The 21,278-nt window shown below is 47.3% G+C and overlaps 1 protein-coding gene across 6 annotated transcripts in view; it reads left to right on the forward strand.

Annotated features, from left to right (window-relative positions):
* LOC125448246 (transmembrane protein 198-like) overlaps positions 1–21,278 on the forward strand; it is a 109,710-nt gene that overhangs the window by 62,369 nt on the left and 26,063 nt on the right. The window contains exons 1-2 of one of the 6 annotated variants that reach the window (XM_059643481.1): positions 14,598–14,701; positions 15,174–15,271. The exons of 2 other annotated variants lie outside the window; for them this stretch is intronic. The gene's annotated coding sequence lies outside the window, so the exon portion shown is untranslated. Of the gene's footprint in view, positions 1–14,597; positions 14,702–15,173; positions 15,272–18,022; positions 18,173–21,278 lie in introns of those variants that run through there. 3 more of the 6 variants (XM_048523393.2, XM_059643483.1, XM_059643482.1) reach the window with 3 other exon arrangements.

The following is a 21,278-nucleotide window of genomic DNA, read 5'->3' on the forward strand; positions in this document are numbered from 1 at the left end:
TGTGTGTTTTTGTGTGTGTGTGTGTGTTTTGTGTGTGTGTGTGTGTTTTTGTGTGTGTGTGTGTTTTTGTGTGTGTGTGTGTGTGTGTTTTTGTGTGTGTGTTTTTTTGTGTGTGTGTGTGTTTTTGTGTGTGTTTGTGTGTGTGTGTTTTTGTGTTTGTGTGTGTTTGTGTGTTTCTGTGCGTGTTTGTGTGTGTTTGTGTGCCTGTTTGTGTTTCTGCGTGTGTTTGTGTGTTTCTATGCATGATTGTGTGTTTAGAACATAGAACATAGAACAGTACAGCACAGAACAGGCCCTTCACCCCACAATGTTGTGCCGACCATTGATCCTCAAGTATGCACCCTCAAATTTCTGTGACCGTATGCATGTCCAGCAGTCTCTTAAATGACCCCAATGACCTTGCTTCCACAACTGCTGCTGGCAACGCATTCCATGCTCTCACAACTCTCTGTGTAAAGAACCCGCCTCTGACATCCTCTCTATACTTTCCTCCAACCAGCTTAAAACTATGCCCCTCGTGTTAGCCATTTCTGCCCTGGGAAATAGTCTCTGGCTATCAACTCTATCTATGCCTCTCATTATCTTGTATACCTCAATTAGGTCCCCTCTCCTCCTCCTTTTCTCCAATGAAAACAGACCGAGCTCAGTCAAACTCTCTTCATAAGATAAGCCCTCCAGTCCAGGCAGCATCCTGGTAAACTTCCTCTGAACCCTCTGCAAAGCATCCACATCTTTCCTATAATAGGGCGACCAGAACTGGATGCAGTATTCCAAGTGCGGTCTAACCAAAGTTTTATAGAGCTGCAACAAGATCTCACGACTCTTAAACTCAATCCCCCTGATAATGAAAGCCAAAACACCATATGCTTTCTTAACAACCCTGTCCACTTGGGTGGCCATTTTAAGGGATCTATGTATCTGCACACCAAGATCCCTCTGTTCCTCCACACTGCCAAGAATCCTATCCTTAATCCTGTACTCAGCTTTCAAATTCGACCTTCCAAAATGCATCACCTCGCATTTATCCAGGTTGAACTCCATCTGCCACCTCTCAGCCCATCTCTGAATCCTGTCAATGTCCCGCTGCAGCCTACAACAGCCCTCTATACTGTCAACGACACCTCCAACCTTTGTGTCGTCTGCAAACTTGCTGACCCATCCTTCAATCCCCTCATCCAAGTCATTAATAAAAATTACAAACAGAAGAGGCCCAAGGACAGAGCCCTGTGGAACACCACTCACCACCGACTTCCAGGCAGAATATTTTCCTTCTACTACCACTCGCTGTCTTCTGTTGGCCACCAATTCTGTATCCAGACAGCTAAGTTCCCCTGTATCCCATTCCTCCTGACCTTCTGAATGAGCCTACCATGGGGAACCTTATCAAATGCCTTGCTGAAGTCCATATACACCACATCCACAGCTCGACCCTCATCAACTTTTCTAGTCACATCCTCAAAGAACTCGATAAGGTTTGTGAGGCATGACCTGCCCCTCACAAAGCCGTGTTGACTGCATTTAATCAAGCCATGCTCTTCCAGATGGTCATAAATCCTATCCCTCAGAATCCTTTCTAACACCTTGCAGACGACAGACGTGAGAGTTACTGGTCTGTAATCACCGGGGATTTCCCTATTTCCTTTCTTGAAGAGAGGAATTACATTGGCCTCTCTCCAGTCCTCAGGTATGACTCCAGTGGAGAGCGAGGATGCAAAGATCTTCGCAAGTGGCGAAGCAATTGCATTTCTCGTTTCCCAAAGCAGCCGAGGACAAATCTGGTCCGGGCCTGGCGACTTGGCAATCTTAATGTTTGACAAAATTTTCAGCACATCAGCTTCCTCTATCTCTATCCATTCCAGCATGCACACCTGCTCTTCAAAGGTTTCATTCACTACAAAGTTCGTTTCTTTCGTAAAGACAGAAGCAAAAAACTCATTTAGGGCTTCCCCTACCTCCTCAGACTCCACACACAAGTTCCCTATGCTATCCCTGATCGGCCCTACTCTTTCTTTGACCATTCTCTTATTCCTCACATAAGTGTAAAATACCTTTGTGTTCTCCCTAATCCGTTCTGCCAAGCCTTTCTCATGCCCCCTCCTGGCTCTTCTCAGACCATTTTTGAGCTCTTTCCTCGCCTGCCTGTAATCCTCTAGAGCTGAGCTTGACCCTAGCTTCCTCCACCTTATGTAAGCTACCTTCTTCCTTTTGACGAGAAGCTCTACCACTTTCAGCATCCAAGGTTCCTTTATCTTACCCCTTCTTGCCTGTCTCAGAGGGACATATTTATTCATCACTCGCAACAACTATTCCTTAAGCAGTCTCCACATGTCTATAGTTCCCTTACCATGGAACAACTGCTCCCAGTCCATGCTTCCTAACTCATGTCTAATCGCATCATAGTTTCCTCTTCCCCAATTAAATATCCTCCCATTCTGCCTAATCCTCTCCTTCTCCATAGCTATGTAGAATGTGAGGCAGTTATGGTCACTATCACCAAAATGCTCTCCCACCACAAGATCTGATACCTGCCCCGGCTCGTTTCCGAGCACCAATTCTAGAATGGCCTCTCCCCTCGTCGGCCTGTCAACGTACTGAGTTAGGAAACCCTCCTGAACACACCTTACAAAAACAGCTCCATTCAAATCTTCTGCTCGAAGGAGGTTCCAATTAATATTAGGAAAGTTAAAGTCACCCATTACAACAACCCTACTGCGTGCACACTTTTCCAAAATCTGCCGACCTATGCTTTCTTCAATCTCCCTGCTGCTATTGGGGGGCCTGTAGTAAACCCCTAACGAGGTGACTACTCCCTTGCTGTTCCTAATTTCCACCCATACTGACTCGGTAGGCAGATCTTCCTCGACAATGGAAGCTTCTGTAGCTGTGATACCCTCTCTGATTAGTAGTGCTACACCCCCTCCTCTTTTTCCCCCCTCCCTATTCTTTTTAAACGCTCTAAACCCTGGAACAACCAGCAACCATTCCTGCCCATGAGAAACCCATGTCTCTGTTATGGCCACAACATCATAGCACCAGGTACTGATCCATGCTCTAAGTTCATCACTTTTATTCCTGATACTCCTTGCATTAAAGCAAACACACTTTAACTGATCCCTTGGTTCCTTCCCAGGAAAATCCTTCCCACTAGCTGGTCTACCTCTTGCTACTGCCTCACCTGCATCAACTCTCACCTCCGGTATACAGCTCAGGTTCCCACCCCCCTGCCATACTAGTTTAAACCCTCCTGAACTACTCGAGCAAACCTTCCACCCCGGACATTGGTCCCCTTCCAGTTCAGATGCAACCCGTCCTTCTTGTACAGGTCCCACCTTCCCCAGAAGGCATCCCAATTATCTACATATCTGAAGCCCTCCCTCCTACACCAGCTGCGCAGCCACGTGTTCAGCTGCGCCCGCTCCCTGTTCCTCACCTCGCTATCTCGTGGCACCGGTAGTAAACTAGAGAACACTACTCTGTTCGTCCTGCTTTGCAGCTTCCATCCTAACTCCCTGAAATCACTTTTTATATCCTCAAACCTATTTCTGGCCATATCATTTGTGCCAATATGTAACACGATTTCTGGCTGTTCGCCCTCCCCTTTTAGAACCTTATACACCCGATCGGAGACGTCCCGGACCCTGGCACCAGGGAGGCAACATACCTTCTGGGAATCCCGATCCTGACCACAAAATCTCCTGTCGATTCCCCTAACTATCGAGTCCCCTACCATGAGTACTTTTCTATTCTGCCCCCTTCCCTTCTTTGCCACAGCGTCAGGCTCAGTGCCAGAGAACTGACTACTATGGCTTCCCTCTGGTAGGTCATCCCCCCCAGCAGTATCCAAAACAGTATACTTATTGCTGAGGGGAATGCCCACAGGGGATCTCTGCACTGTCTGCCTGTCCCCTTTCCTCCCCCTAACTGTAACCCATCTATCCTTGTCCTGAGCCTTAGGAGTGACCAACTCCCGGTAACTCCTCTCAATTACCCCCTCTGCCTCCCGAATGATCCGTAGTTCATCCAGCTCCAGCTCCATTTCCCTAACACGGTTTTCAAGGAGCTGGAGTTGGGTGCACTTCCCGCAGATGTAGCCAGCGGAGACGTGTGCCATGTCTCCCACCTGCCACATTCTGCAGGAGGAGCAAGCAACTGCCCTAGCATCCATACCCCACTTATCTGAACACCCACTCAATACTAAAGAAGAAAGCTTAGTTCAAGTTGCTATAAAATTAATAACAAACTTATATTCAATTAAGAAAGTTTAGAATGAACTTTACCTTATTAACTAGGTTAGAGGAGGAGGGCGGGTGGGAGACTCTACAGTTGTAGAGTCTCGGGTTTAGCCGCCTTGCTGATATATATGGTCACTGCTTTCCTTCCCGGCTGCCCCTCTGGTCCTCGTCACTTCCTCCGCTGTTCCCGCTCCTTCTGTGAAAAAGAAAACACCGCTGCCCGCTACCGGTAAGTAATTTTAAAAAAAACTGCCTTACCTTAGCTGCAGTCTTCCGGGTTCATCTTACCTCCGCTGCTGCTCGTGTGTGTGTGTGTGTGTGTGTGTGTGTGTGTGTGTGTGTGTGTGTGTGTGTGTGTGTGTGTTTTTGTGTGTGTGTTTTTGTGTGTGTGTTTTTGTGTGTGTGGATCTTTGTCTGTGGATCTTTGTCTGTGTGTCTTTGTCTGTGTGTCTTTGTCTGTGTGTGTGTCTTTGTCTGTGTGTGTGTCTTTGTCTGTGGATCTTTGTCTGTGTGTCTTTGTCTGTGTGTGTGTCTTTGTGTGTGTATGTGTGTTTTTGTGTGTGTGTCTGTGTGTGTATGTGTGTTTTTGTGTGTTTCTGTGCGTGTTTGTGTGTTTCTGTGCGTGTATGTGTTTGTGTGTATGTATGTGTGTGTGTGTTTCTGTGCGTGTTTGTGTGTTTGTGTGTTTCTGTGCGTGTTTGTGTGCTTCTGTACATGTGTTTGCGTGTCTGTGTGTGTTTCTGTGCGTGTTTGTGTGTTTCTGTGCCTGTGTGTGTCTGTGTGTGTGTGTGCTCTGGCTGAGGCATCCTAATCTGCCGCCATCTCAGAAACCGCGGTGAACGGCGAGACAGGTTTGTGGAGCTGAATGGCCTAATCCTGCTCCTGTTTCATGCTCTCTGTGGTGATCATGAGCTGTGTTACAAGTTGAAGTTGTGCTGTGGATCTGTGAGGGGAACACTGATTGATTAGTTCTCAGAGGACACAGTTTAAAAATAAGGCCATTTAGAACAGAGTTGAGGAAAAACTTCTTCACCCAGAGAGTGGTGGATATATGGAATGCTCTGCCCCAGAAGGCAGTGGAGGCCAACTCTCTGGATACTTTCAAGAAAGAGATAGACAGAGCTCTTAAAGACAGTGGAATCCAGGGTTATGGGGAGAAGGCAGGAACAGGATACTGACTGTGGATGCTCAGCCATGATCATAATGAATGGGGGTGCTGGCTCGAAGGGCCGAATGGCCTACTCCAACACCTATTGTCTATTGCCTATTGTCTATTGTCAGTGGAGAAGGAAAAATGCTAAACATTAAAGAGCAAATAGGGAAGAAATTTGGGGACGACCTCATTGGCAGAGAAGTTCCATCTGTTTCAATCAGAGACAGCAGACTGGCAAGCACCTAGTGCATTTATATCAGGTCTTTGAGATGTAATGTAGGCACCTTCGGGTTCTTTGCAAAGGTAAGGAATACAGACACAAGCATTAGGGAGATATTGGGAGATCAGGCTACCCACCTTAGTCAAAGAGGGGAGTTTTAAGGAGAGTGCTGAAGCGACAGAGGGAGGTGAAGGCGTGGAGAAGGTTTAGGAGCAAGTATAGAGTGTGGGGCCTGGGCAGCTGAAGGAGCGGCTGTCGAAGGTGAGGCAAGGAGTCGGATACAGTACACAACAGGATGCCTGAGGATGGCATGGGCCAGGGATGGGTTGTGTTCTAACACTGCAGAGTGTGAGCAGAGACTGAGTGTGAAGGCGTAGAGGGATTAAAACACAACGTGCTACATTGGGCACATTGAGAAGAAAGAAAGCAAGATCCAGAAGATTCCACTTTCTACATCCCACTTTAAAGAAGTATTTTAAAATCAGTGCCGTGCAGCTTTAAGTGACTACAGACAAAACAGATGCTAAGAATCCTATTGTTGACATCCCCAAAAAAAAACGAAGCCTCCAGGGAATGGAGATCATTTTTAGCTACCAAATTGAGACGTAATGTATCATACCCTGGAGGGATTTGTACAAACCTGCAGAGCAATACAGTGTCAGGCAGGTGCATGTTGACTTAGGTACAAAAGAGGCTCCTAAACATGGAGCATGTGTGTGAAAGAGTGGCTCACGTTACAGGTTCGGGGGCCTGTTGAAAGCTGCTTTCGAAAGCAGCGACTCCGTCCGTGTTTAGCAGGTGGCTGTCTAATCTGCCCACAGCCCCTCATTCAACTTGAAGCAAGTTAGCCAGAAGAAGAGCAGTTGTTTATTCAGCAGGACGAGAGATTCCTTCTGTGTGCCACAATTAGCATCGAAACTCCACTGCGGGGCATTGCCATATTTCCAATTCATGTGCCTTCCTTGAGGGTGAGAGCTGTTTGGGGTTTTTTTTGAAGTTGGAGATATTGTATAGTCTCTGCTTGCTACCCATTCCTGAATGCCTTTTAGTTAGAGTGCATGTTTCGAAAGGTCTCCGATGCTTTTAAAAGCTGTACGAACTGTACTTTTCAAAATACATTTGTGGGATGAGGGCATTGCTGGCGGGTCCGGCGTTTATTACCCATCAGGCTCGAGAAGGTGGTGTCAAGCTGCCTTCTGGAACTGTGCAGTAGCTAGACCTGTCAGGGAGGGAGTTTGAGGATTCTGACCCAGCGATGCTGAGGGAATGATGATACGTTTCGGAGTCAGGTGGGTGAGCTGCTCAGAGGACAACTCACTGGGAGGCAGGGAGTCAGGTGAGAGGGCAAAGATTTAAAACAGACCTAAGGTGTAACATTGTCATGCAGAGGGTGGTGCGTGGGTGGAATGAGCTGCCAGAGGAAGCGGTGGAGGCTGGTACAGTTACAGCATTTAAAAGGCATCTGGATGGGGACATGAATGCGAAGGGTTTGGGGAATTTCTTTCCTTCATTAGTCGGATGAGGAGGCCGCTGGCCAGGCAGCATTTTATTGCCTATCCCTAATTTCCCAGAGTCAACCACATTGCTGTGGGCCTGGAGTCACATATAGGCCAGACCTAAAGGACAGGAGTGAACCAGCTGGGTTTTTCCTAACAATTGACAATAGATTCATGGTCACCTTTAGATTCTTAATTCCAGATATTTATTGAATTTAAGTTCCACCATCTGCCGTGGCAGAATTTGAACCCAGGTCCCCAGAACTTCATCTGGGTCTCTGGATTAACAGCCCAGTGATAATACCACTAGCCATTGTCTCCCCTTGGGGGCTAGGTTAATTTAGGATATTTGGTCGGCATGGACAAGATGGACCGAAGGGTCTGTTTCCATGCAGTACGGCCCTGGGACTCCACTGCCCATGTTCAGGGTTACCCTCACTCACATGCCTGTGTTGTTGGGTGGTGGCCTGGAGTGAGAGTCTCCATTTCTTCCTGTAAGGCTCATCCCCTCAGGGCACCTCCCACCCACAGCCTCCAACCTCATTGTTCCCCAACCCCGCACGGCCCGTTTCTATCTCCTTCCCAAAATCCACAAACCTGCCTGCCCTGGTCAACCCATCGTCTCAGCCTGCTCCTGCCCCACCAAACTCATCTCCACCTATCTGGACTCCATTTTCTCCCCTTTGGTCCAGGAACTCCCTACCTACGTCCGTGACACCACCCACGCCCTCCACCTCCTCCAGGACTTCCAATTCCCTGGCCCCCAACACCTCATTTTCACCATGGACGTCCAGTCCCTATACACCTGCATTCCGCATTGAGATGGCCTCAAGGCCCTCCGCTTCTTCCTGTCCCACAGGCCTGACCAGTCCCCCTCCACCGACACCCTCATCCGCCTAGCCGAACTCGTCCTCATCCTCAACAAATTCTCTTTTGACTCCTCCCACTTCCTACAGACTAAGGGGGTGGCCATGGGCACCCGCATGGGCCCTAGCTATGCCTGCCTCTTTGTAGGTTACGTGGAACAGTCCCTCTTCCGCACCTACACAGGCCCCAAACCCCACCTCTTCCTCCGGTACATTGATGACTGTATCGGCGCCGCCTCTTGCTCCCCAGAGGAGCTCGAACAGTTCATCCACTTCACCAACACCTTCCACCCCAACCTTCAGTTCACCTGAGACATCTCCAGCACATCCCTCACCTTCCTGGACCTCTCAGTCTCCATCTCAGGCAACCAGCTCGTAACTGATGTCCATTTCAAGCCCACCGACTCCCACAGCTACCTAGAATACACTTCCTCCCACCCACCCTCCTGCAAAAATTCCATCCCCTATTCCCAATTCCTCCGCCTCCGCCGCATCTGCTCCCACGACAAGACATTCCACTCCCGCACATCCCAGATGTTCAAGTTCTTCAAGGACCGCAACTTTCCCCCCACAGTGATCGAGAACGCCCTTGACCGCGTCTCCCGCATTTCCCGCAACACATCCCTCAACACCCCGCCCCCGCCACAACCGCCAAAAGAGGATCCCCCTTGTTCTCACACACCACCCCACCAACCTCCGGATACAATGCATCATCCTCCGACACTTCCGCCATCTACAATCCGACCCCACCACCCAAGACATTTTTCCATCCCCACCCCTGTCTGCTTTCCGGAGAGACCACTCTCTCCGTGACTCCCTTGTTCGCTCCACACTGCCCTCCAACCCCACCACACCCGGCACCTTCCCCTGCAACCGCAGGAAATGCTACACTTGCCCCCACACCTCCTCCCTCACCCCTATCCCAGGCCCCAAGATGACATTCCACGTTAAGCAGAGGTTCACCTGCACATCTGCCAATGTGGTATACTGCATCCATTGTGCCCGGTGTGGCTTCCTCTACATTGGGGAAACCAAGCGGAGGCTTGGGGACCGCTTTGCAGAACACCTCCGCTCAGTTCGCAACAAACAACTGCACCTCCCAGTCGCAAACCATTTCCATTCCCCCTCCCATTCTTTAGATGACATGTCCATCATGGGCCTCCTGCAGTGCCACAATGATGCCACCCGAAGGTTGCAGGAACAGCAACTCATATTCCGCTCGGGAACCCTGCAGCCCAATGGTATCAATGTGGATTTCACCAGCTTCAAAATCTCCCCTTCCCCTACTGCATCCCAAAACCAGCCCAGTTCGTCCCCTCCCCCCACTGCACCACACAACCAGCCCAGCTCTTCCCCCCCACCCATTGCATCCCAAAACCAGTCCAACCTGTCTCTGCCTCCCTAACCTGTTCTTCCTCTCACCCATCCCTTCCTCCCACACCAAGCCGCACCCCCATCTACCTACTAACCTCATCCCACCTCCTTGACCTGTCCGTCTTCCCTGGACTGACCTATCCCCTCCCTACCTCCCCACCTACACCCTCTCCACCTATCTTCATTTCTCTCCATCTTCGGTCCGCCTCCCCCTCTCTCCCTATTTATTCCAGCTCCCTCTCCCCATCCCCCTCTCTGATGAAGGGTCTAGGCCCGAAACGTCAGCTTTTGTGCTCCTGAGATGCTGCTTGGCCTGCTGTGTTCATCCAGCCTCACATTTTATTCCCTTCCTGTAAGGCTTTCTGCTGTTAGTAGTGTTAGTTTACTCTGCACAGGCTGTAGCCCTGCCTTCCAACCTGACTGCTGTGCAATAGCTTTGCTGCTGCCCAACATGTTTACCCAGGGAAAGCAGTGGGAGAACACATTTGAGATAGAAGCAAATAGTGGCAGAGGCCATAGCGTAGAAGGAGCATGCTGCTGGTTAACATGCGATGTACATTTTAACATAATTTGCGCCACAGAATTCCAAAATCTTTGACAGGCAGCTGGGGTGGTGGTGGTCACACTTTAAGGACGCAGGGGTCGGCCGTTTTGGACTGAGATGGGGAGAAATGTCTTTACCCAGAGAGTGGAGAGCCTGTGGAATTCTCTGTCACAGAAAGCCACCGATGCCAAAACTATTGAATGTTTTCAAGATTTAGATATAGTTCTTAGGGCTAAAGGGATGTGGGAAGAAAGTAGGAACAAGGGACAGAGTTGGATGATCACCATGAGTAGGGAATCAGGCTTGGAGGGCCTACATTTGCTCCTGTTTTCCATGTTTCTGTATTAATGCTGGGATTCCAAGAAGTGAACACTGAGCTGGAGCCTCATTGCTCGTAGCTTGGCTTCCTGTTTTATTTACACACCCTGGGGATGGTATAAGTAGGAGTTACAGCTCAGTGTCTCTATTAAACACCTCGCCTAACAGGGTAACGCAGGCAGTTTCCACTGGACCTATGTACCCAGGAGTTTCCAACAGCAATGTGGAAGGATTCATAATGGTCGCTTTGAAGGAACAGTTTCTTCTGAGAGAGGAACCGAGGAGTGTCACCTTAAATTAAGATCCAGGCTGGTCGGGGTGAAGTTGGGAAAAACACCTTCACACATACTGAAACGAAAGAGAAAGGAATAGAAGTTATTACATAGATAAACAGGAGGAGGTTCAGCTGGAGTGCCAGAGCGACTTGGGCTGAATGGTCTGTCTCTATGCCAGATTATATAGCAGAGGCTGGTGGAACTGTGAATTTCCCTTCCCGAGAAGAGCTGTGTGAATTCTGGTAGAGAATTAGACCTTTCAAGACTGAGATCGCTGAATCTTTATTGGACAAATGCATCAAGAGATCTAAGGCAAATAAATAGAATTGAGGTACAGGTCAACCACGATATGTCTGAATGCAAAGCAAGCTAGAGAATCTGAATGGTCCAAAAAAAGATAAATAAGTCTGATAGACATTGAATCTTGTCCATACAGCCCTGGTTGTTATTCCTGGCCCTCTAAACCATCTTTTGCGCAGGAGATTGATTCAAGCATTTATATTGAAATAACTAACAATTGGCTTGAAATTGTATCACAAATATACTTCAGGCCTAATTAATCTGCTCATTAACTCATGGTTTTTTTTCAACCTTGTAAAAAAATACAAATTGGAAGTTTAGTTTTTACAACACATGCTTTTAATTTAATACTTGCCATTGTTTTAAACACACTCCCACTGCGAGATTCCAGAAAGCCGGAATTAATGCACAGCCACGCATTTAACAAGATCATATAACATTCCCTGTTATTTCATCACTCTCCTATTTACCCCCCTCCCACCCACTCCCCGGTTTTAAGCTTTGGTTCAAATGTTCCCTTCGCTCCTGGCCCTGGGTCTTGCTATAGATTGGGCTGCTCAGTTTCCCAGGCAAGTGTTGGAAGCTGGAGCTGTGCAAATCTGTGAAAATCCTGTATAGATCAGGCACTAAATTTGAGGGCTGTACTGGTGTCCATCCAGAGCATCTGGGGCAGAGCTAGCACAGCATAAGAAAGTGGGGACCAAGGAGGGCAGATTGGGAGAAGCTATTGCTGTTGGTTGGGAAGTTGAAGGTGGGACTAAAAAATTAGAGCTAGACCTTTCGGAAGTGGAATTGGGAAACGCATATGCACACAGACACACACACCCACACACACACCCACACACACACACACACACACACACACACACACACACACACACACAGGCGTGCACACAGGTACACACACGCACACACACACACACACACACACACACACACATGGAAACAGGCACACGGAAACACACACACACACATGTGCACGCACACACATACACACAAACAGGCACATGGAAACACACACACACATACACGTGCACGCACACACACAGGTGCACATAGACACACACTCAGGCGTGCACACACACACACACACACACACACACACACAGAAACAGGCACATGGAAACACACACATACACTTGTGCGCATACATACAGACACAAACACACATACATACAGGCGCACCTGCACACAGACACTTGTACATGCATGCATGCACAGAGACACACACAGATACACACCAATGCATAGAGGCATACGCAAACAAACACACACACAGACACATACAGAGACACACATACACACAGAGGCACACACAACACACGCATAGAGATAGGCAGACAAAAAGTATTCAGAGACATGAGGTCAAGGCAGATATTCGGAATTAGGTCACCAATCCCCTTCGATCTCAGTGGATCGTGCACCCGGCTCCAGGGATCAAATGGCTTCCACCTGTTCCTAAGGATAAAAATTGCATTTATACAGCAACTTCTGTGATCTCAGGAGGTCCCAAAGTGCTTGACAGGCAAGAAAGTGTAATCTCTACCCTAATCCAGGAGCGGTGCCCGTTGACAATGACAACAGAAAGCCTATTCCTGTCGGCTTTTACTGGAAGGAAACATTCCAAGGAGCTTTCGACCTCAGTACCTTCGAACCATGGCATTTTATGTTGTGCCTGTGCAGGAACTGAGTTTCAAAGGTATTCTCAGAGACAACGTTTGAAGATCTACACACTCGAGTTTCTCTTTGCAGTTAGCCCAACTGGAGGGGGCTGGAGGAAAATGAGGTGTTGTCATTCTGTATGGAACTGAATAATACCTCCGTGTTTAATGATATATTTTAAACCTAATTGGCAGAGGGAAGATGAGAATCTTTCTGCGCAGGCAGTGCGCTATGTTTGGAATGCACCACATAAAAGGACAGTGCAAGTGGATTTAATGAGAATTATCAAAAGGGAACTGAGGAAGTACTTATACAAGAGAAAAAAAGAGTTACAGACCACAGGCTATTAGCAAAAGAGCAAGGCCATGGGACTAATTGGGATGCTCTTCCAAAGAGTCAGGGCAGACACAATGGGCTGAATGGCCTCATTGCTCTTTGATTCTATGTTGAAATGTTAATTCCCAGGCACATGACCAGTGCAGTTGCATGTGCCGTGGCACTGAGTGCTGGCAAGCTTCACCGGGTATACACTGGCATTTATAGCCAAGCCTAGTGCCACCTTGCCCCCACGTTGCATATAGCACTATGGGTGTGAAGAAGTTGCTTTTGAATCTTACATGTCGTCTGATCCAAGTCATCAGTGTCAGTTACACTAATGCAAAGCAAAACTTGACCATTTTTCAAGTTGATCTGTGGCTTGTGCCATCGTGTTAAATGTTACGTGGACTACAAGATGCCAGTGTGTGCCACCCCTGAGCTTTTCCTGGGATGTAGCTCACAACTGGATGGTATTTGCTTGGCTCCCGGGCTGGGGAGGAGGCTCACCAGTGGTCCTGTATGTTTGGAAAGCAAAGGGAACTCACATTTCAGTGGCACCTTTCCTCATCTTCAGGACGTGCCACAGCAGTGTACTTTGGAAGTGTAGTTCCTGTAGAAAACAGCAAGACCAACTAATCTGCTCTGGTAATGTTGACCGAGGAGTAAATATTGTCCAGAACATGAAGCAGAGAGCTTCCCTCTGCCTCAAATTGTAAAATTAGTAGGGGGGGTGCAGGGGGAGGCGGCTGAATCTTATCAGGCAATTGGCCGAGTGCCCATTTTGGGGAGGGTGTCTCTCTATCAGTCCTAGTGAGTCTTCTGATGCTTTCTTCCCAATCTCAGCTCAGTGCCTATGTGCTCAGCCCCCACCCATTGTATTCTCCCACTCACCACAGGCAGATGTACAGGGCCAGATTCACCCATCCACTCGGGAAGGTGGGTGGGGCCTTGGTTTAACATCTCACTCAATGGATGGCGTCACCAACTCAGTGCTCCCCTTTTCTCCAGCGAACAGATTTTCCTTTGGATTAAGAAGCTCAGGGAGCATAAGAGGAAAGTGGGGGCAGGGAGGGAAAAGCAGGTTCTTCGATCCAGCTCCCTGTAGTTGAACATGGACCAACGGCACTGGGCTTGGCTATAAATGCCAATGTGTGCCTGGTGAAGCTTGCTGGCAACTCAGTGCCATGGTACACATCCCTCACGAGCCATGTGGGAGAGGAACTGCAGGATGAACAGTGCCTGGAAGACTGTTGTTAAGCATGGAATCAATCCTGTTTCTCAACAAGAGACAGGATAAAAATGGAAAAGAAAATAGTTGCAAGCAGGAGGTATAAACCCTGAATAAGTCAAGCTTTGCTTTGGCACAGTACAGTGACCCACTTTGAATTGGCTCTGATTTCTCGCCCAATCAATGTGCCCCTGATTTACAGCATTTTGCTTTGTTTCACTCACAGTACTGCTTTTGTGTGTATGTAAATGAGAAGGATCCAAAGTCACTAGAAAGCAAAGTTAGTGACCTGCCATGACAAAAGCCCAAACTGTTGAGAGTTTTTTCCCTCTACAGGGCAGACTCGGCTGCGATGAAGAGTAGCTGAAGTCCCCAAGCCCAGATTCTGTCTCGTCCTGTTGTCGAACAGTGGAATCTGAGCTGGTTAGCCCCTTGGCCAACCATTTCTGATTGCTTTCTGAAAGCAATCCAACACGCTGTATTCCTCAGTTCCCAAGGTTTTGTAAAGGGCCTTAAATGAAAATTTGCTCTGGATTTTTTGGCCGTTATGTAAGCCTATTTAATGTGGTTCATCCTCCGATTCCCGCATTTTTGGGTCCAGGTCCTGCAGTTGCCATGAGCAGAAAGCACCAATCACTGAAATCAGATCCTGACGCTGCCCATTCAGAACAAGATGTAGAAGACCAAGAGCTGCTTACTGTATGAGATAATATAGGTCAGTGACAATGCTAAGTTACACACACGATCATCTTGAAAGCCTGTTTATGTGCTTTCAAATATTCTATTTTCAATAAATCTTAAAGGCAAACTTCAAATATAACCTTAATTCACGCAGAATGTGACAGCTTTTCAGTAAACTGTTTCAGTGAAGAGAGCCTTTCAAAGACGATTAATAAAATGAAATTTGCAAGGGCCTTCAGAACTGAATGGTTAGCTCAACCACTTTAGTTTGGAGCCAGCAGTTGTGGACAAAAGGGATATAGTTCCTTCAACAAAGGCTTACAGTGTCTGAAGTCAGAAGTGTGTAGGGTTGAGATTACAACCTCTTCTAGGGGATCCAACAAGTGCTTCCTTCTCCAACACCAACATGAGATGGTATCATTAAGCTGGAGAGATGTGGAGGTCAGGTTAGCGTGGGTGAAAAGAGAAAAAAGAACCTCTTCAACCAAGTGATTTTTGTTTTAAAGGCATACACCACAGCAGGAGGCCATTCGTCCTAAAGTGATTGTGCTAGATTGTTGAAAGCTCCGTCCAATGATTCTTCTTTCTGTTGCTGCTAAACAAGGTACTTGTTTATTTGCCCCTATATCAGTTTATCATGACCAAGGTGCACAATGGGCTTTTCAAGGCAGCACCGTCGCAAGGGATGCTGGGGAATTCCAAGATATCCAGGCAGTGGTGGGCTGATTACAGCAAGTGGCAAAATGGGTCTAGAATCAGACGAGAGAGCGTGGCAGAGAGGTAGGGAAGAAGCTGTCACAGAAAGCTCAAACATTGGATGCTTTCAAGACAGAGTTAGGTATTTAGTTCTTAGGGCTAAAAGGATCAAGGGGTGTGGGGGAGAAAGTGGGAACAGGGGACCGAGTTGATCAGATTGAATGGGGGAGCAGGCTTGAGGGGCCGAATGGCCTACTCCCGCTCTGAGCTTCTATGTTTTGATGTTTCCCGTAACCTCTTTTTAGCATGAGCCAGTGGCAGACCGTTGTGAGACCAGGAATGCTATAAAGTCCTGAGGGCCTTTATTTATGCTCTTGGAATGCCATTTGTTGGAACTGGGATCCCGATATCTAGCTTGAGTGCCCCAAACTATCTGCAAGTGATCCCTTTGTCAACAGCCCTGCATCTGCTGTAGTGGCATTGGGTTTATTATTGACCTCTGATGTAATCTAAGGACGAGATATCTAACTTCTCTGTCCAGGAGAGGTTGGTAAACACCAAGCTTCTGACAAATCTCAACCCCACTTGGAGGATTGAGGAATCAAGGATTTATTTTGCGAGACATAGCAGGGGTGAAATGATGATTTAACAGGAATGAATATTGTCTACGGGAATAGTGCCAGACAACTGGAGGATAGCAAATGTGGTTCCCCTGTTCAAGAAGGGGAGTAGAGTCAACCCTGGTAATTGTAGACCAGTGAGCCTTACCTCAGTTGTTGGTAAAGTGTTGGAAAAGGTTATAAAGGATAGGATTTATAATCATCTAGAAAAGAATAAATTGATTAGGGATAGTCAGCACGGTTTTGTGAAGGGAAGGTTGTGCCTCACAAACCTTATTGAGTTCTTTGAGAAGGTGACCAAACATGTAGATGAGAGTAAACCGGTTGATGTGGTGTATATGGATTTCAGCAAGGCTTTCAATAAAGTTCCCCACAGTAGGCTATTGTACAAAATGCGGAGGAATGGGATTGTGGGAGATATAGCAGTTTGGATCGGAAATTGGCTTGCTGAAAGAAGACAGAGGGTGGCAGTTGATGGGAAATGTTCATCCTGGAGTCCAGTTACTAGTGGTGTACCGCAAGGGTCGGTGTTGGGTCCACTGCTGTTTGTCATTTTTATAAATGACCTGGATGAGGGCGTAGAAGGATGGGTTAATAAATTTGCAGACGACTCTAAAGTCGGTGGAGTTGTGGATAGTGACGAAGGATGCTGTAGGTTGCAGAGAGACATAGATAAGCTGCAGAGCTGGGCTGAGAGGTGGCAAATGGAGTTTAATGCGGACAAGTGTGAGGTGATGCACTTTGGTAGGAGTAACCGGAAGGCAAATTACTGGGCTAATGGTAAGATTCTTGGTAGTGTAGATGAGCAGAGAGATCGCGGTGTCCGTGTACACAGATCCTTGAAAGTTGCCACCCAGGTTGACAGGGCTGTTAAGAAGGCATACAGTGTTTTAGCTTTTATTAACAGAGGGATCGAGTTCTGGAACCAAGAGGTTATGGTGAAGCTGTACAAAACTCTGGTGCGGCCGCACTTGGAGTATTGTGTACAGTTCTGGTCACGGCATTGTAAGAAGGATGCGGAAGCTTTGGAAAGGGTGCAGAGGAGATTTACTGGGATGTTGCCTGGTATGGAGCGAAGGTCTTAGGAGGAAAGGCTAAGGGACTTGAAGCTGTTTACATTAGAGAGAAGAAGGTTGAGAGGCGACTTAATTGAGACATATAAAATAATCAGAGGGTTAGATAGGGTGGATAGGGAGAGCCTTTTTCCTAGGATGGTGACGGCGAGCACAAGGGGGCGTAGCTTTAAATTGAGGGGTGAAAGATATAGGACAGATGTCAGAGGTGGTTTCTTTACTCAGAGAGTAGTAAGGGAATGGAACGCTTTGCCTGCAACGGTAGTAGATTCACCAACTTTAGGTACATTTAAGTCGTCATTGGATGAGCATTTGGACGTACATGGAATAGTGTAGGTTAGACGGGCTTGAGATCGGTATGACAGGTCGGCACAACATCGAGGGCCGAAGGGCCTGTACTGTGCTGTCATGTTCTATGTAATAGCGAATAAGCTTGAATGTAATCATAGCTCTATATCCCTGAGGGTAAAAGCTATGACTTAATAGGGCCCAATGATGTTCAGCCATTTCCTAGTGGCCCGTGTGAAGTACATAGGCACAAATATCTGCCTCAGTGCTCACACAAAGTTTTCTTTTTGTTTCTAAGGAAAAGAAGCTCATGCTCTACAAGAATTATAATATTGTTCTGTCGTTTTGAATTAATCCTGAGCATTGCACTGGCTTGACACAAGAGGAATTTTTGCTGCACTTAAGTGGCTAATTCTTGCTGCTTTGCTCGGACAGTTCTCCTTTTGTACTCACTGAATTCGTCCCCACGAATGCACTGCACCACGTGAAACTCTCTATTAGCATTTAACTAACTTTCAGTGGGCTCCGAGAGAGATCCTATAATGACTGCAATCTCTTGTTGCCCCTACCCCCAGCCTGCCTTTCCTCCAGCCGATTTCCATCTAGTCCCCAACATCCTACTGCAGTCCCTTTGTCAGTTTCTCTTTGTTCCTCCTCAGTTGCACTTCGAGATATCCGCGGGGCCCTTTCTCCAGATGCCAGGTCAGCTGGTGTTTGCAGGAACTGCAGTGTGTGGCATGGAGGGTGCCTACTTTGAGGAGGACGAGGGTAGCACCTGGCCATACTGGGTGTGCTACAATGCTGCCCAGCGTCCAGCTCCAGAATAAGGTTAATTGTTTTGTCATTTGAATATATTGAGGAATTGGTGCAAACTCACAATCTTCTGTGTGACTTTTGCCCGGGAAAACTTTGTTCCAAAAAAAAATCACTTTTTGAAGAGCATGGCACCTCTGGCTTTAATGGTAAAAATAGCGAACATGACTAGATGAGCATCTTCGAGTGCCAATTTGTGAATGGTGCCTCAGTGGTTAGCACTGCTGCCTCACAGTGCCAGGGACCCAGGTTCGATTCCAGCCTCAGGTAACTGTCTGTGTGGAGTTTGCATATTCTCCCCGTGTCTGCATGGGTTTCCTCCGGGTGCTCTGGTTTCCTCCCACGGTCCCAAGATGTGCAGGTTAGGGTGGATTGGCCGTGTAGGCTAGGTGGGTTAGCCTTAGGAAATGCAGGGTTACAATAGTAGGCTGTGGGTCTGGATAGGATGCTCTTCAGAGGGTTAGGATGGGCTGAATGGCCTGCTTCCGCACTGCTGGGATTCTACGAATAGCACTGAATGGAAATGTAATCGACTTTGACAGTCATTTCTTGCCTTTTCCTGAGAATTGGAATCACTCCTATTTGGCTGATGTGGCCATTTCTTAAGTCAGCAAGTTCTTTTCTGTTTAGAAAAAACACTGAAAATGCCACAAATATCTTGTTCTGCTAAGCTGTGGTTTGATTTTGGCATATTGGCTAACATGTTCGGAAAAAGACTGTCAGAAATGATACACTTCAGGAAGATGCCATTGTGCTGTCGTAGACGCTTTGTCATTCCTGAGTAAAGGTGAAAGTCTGTTAAAGTGACTCGGTTTCCTGTTCTGTGTTCCCTTCGAGAAATGACAGCCCCTCAAACGGGGAAATGGAATCCAGACTTTTGTTTGTGGTGAGATCTGCGTTTGAAAGTAATTGTGGAAACTCCTCATCTCTCGCATGTGTGTGTGGACCTCTGCCAGACTTTCCAGCCTCATTCCCGGCCTGTCTGTTGCAGCCACAGTTTGGAGGCTATCAACCAGATGTGGAGAAGGTGGGAGTGCTTCTGCAGTGTCTGGGAGGATTTCGCAGGTCATGTGAAATGTCACCCACTGGCTCTCGGAGGTGGGGCAGCCCAGTCGCTGTAGGGATCCTCCTTTATTGCTTTGGCAAGGAGAGACGGATTTGTTTGTCTTGGTGGAGAGCGTGCTGTCAGAAGGGAACCAGATCTATCAGACGGCCAGGAAATCCCTCGTTAACCCTTACAGGGCTACGGCAGCACTGAACTCAGCTTCTTGAACTGGGGAAATTTGTTTGAAGCAAAGAACTTTCTCACCCAGCAAGTAGTTAGGGTTTGGAATGCACTGCCTCAAAATGTGATGGGGGCCAGGTTGCATTGAGGTGTTCAAGAGGGGCATTGGCTGGCTATTGGGATAGAAATGCGGGTGCATGGTAGAGCGAGGAGAATGGCACAAGGGGATAGAACAATGCAGGCACAATGGGCCAAGTGACTTCCTCTGTGCCACAGTAACCCTGTGATTCTGAGAAGTATAGAATCCTTACAGCATGGAAGCAGGCCTTTCAGTCCATCGAGTCCACACTGACCCTCCAAAGAGCATCCCACTCAGACCCACCCCTCTATGCTCTCCCTGTAGCCCTGCATTTCCCATGGCTAGCTCATCTAGCCTGCACACTGGCAGGCAATTTAGCATGGCTAACCTACCCTAACCTGCCCATCTTTTCGGACTGTGGGAGGAAATCAGAGTGCTCCCAAGCAGAGAATGTGCAAATTCCATACAGACAGTCACCCCAAGACTGGAATAGAACCTGGGCCCTGGGCGCTGTGTTCCAAGTCCTTCAGACTCAATTGGCTGCTCATTAATGAGTTTGCCTTCAGTGTACAATCCATCAAAAACTAACTATATAACTGCATCTCGAGTAACTGGAGGGGGCACTTGGATTTCAGATGTAATCTTGTCCTTGGAACATTCCGTGTCCTTTACTGAGCCTTTTTAAACTTGTTTAAGTGTGAGCTGACCAACATGTGGTATGTGAGTTTGAAGCGATAAACCCTGCCATACTTCCTGTTACTAATAGAGATATAAACTAAACCCAACATATGTCCAAGTAATAAAGTTCAGGGTGGGCCCAAACAATCTGGGTGCACTATATCACATTATCCAGGGATACAGGGAATGCCCTCTGGCTTAGTCAATCTCCTGGGTCTTCTTGCAGATGGGGTGTTGAGCAGATTTACTCCATTCAGAGTGAGCAAGGGAAGGGATTACATGTCATGCATAGTTCCCTCTCTCCAACTACACTGGACATTTACTGAGGGATTTGGCACAGAGCTCTTCCCCTGCGATAGCGTTTAGATCATTTTAATGTGTTCTTGTTTCCTTAAGCCCAGAGTTCGAGGCACTCTGCTGCGATAGCCATCTGTAGCAGATTAATTTTAAAATTCTCATTCTTGTAACCCTCCACAGTCTCGACCCTAACCCTTCCACCCAACAACACTCCAAGATATTCACCCTACTCCAAAAATCTCGAAAACATTTAGGACAATTGATTTGAGTTTCACTCATTGTAGGGATGCATATTCTTTAGAATATACTTTCTGTTCACATATATGCTCCTGTCTATATTCATATATTTTGCCATGTGTATCCTTGCTTTTTAATGGATTTATAGAGAAACAGTTTTCACAAGCAACATGACTAACTGTGTCCCTGTGAAATATTTGAGTTAAATATTTTAGAGTCCTGTCCCCTTGATGGTTGTGGATGCTGTGTGATTGAATGTATTTAAGAATGTGAGATTGATTAGATTTTTAGACATGGGAGGAACTCACAGCTGTGGGCACGGTACAGGAAAATGTAACTGAGGAAGATCTTGTTGAATCATGGAGCAGGCTTGTCATCTCTGGCATCTGTTCTTGTATAATAAATGAAATATAGTTAACTATAGATTCAATATTACCAATGTATCCAACCACTCTTTGACTGTCTGAGGTAGTCATTTCCAATCAGCCCTCATCATTAGCATTTGGATAATTATCATTCAAATCAGCGATATAGATTGCAAATAATTCAGGACCCGTAACTGATCCTTGAGACACTCAATTACAATGTATGAACCCAAAACAGAC

The sequence above is a fragment of the Stegostoma tigrinum genome, chromosome X (genome assembly GCF_030684315.1).
Source record: "Stegostoma tigrinum isolate sSteTig4 chromosome X, sSteTig4.hap1, whole genome shotgun sequence".
Classification (NCBI taxonomy): Eukaryota; Metazoa; Chordata; class Chondrichthyes; order Orectolobiformes; family Stegostomatidae; genus Stegostoma; species Stegostoma tigrinum.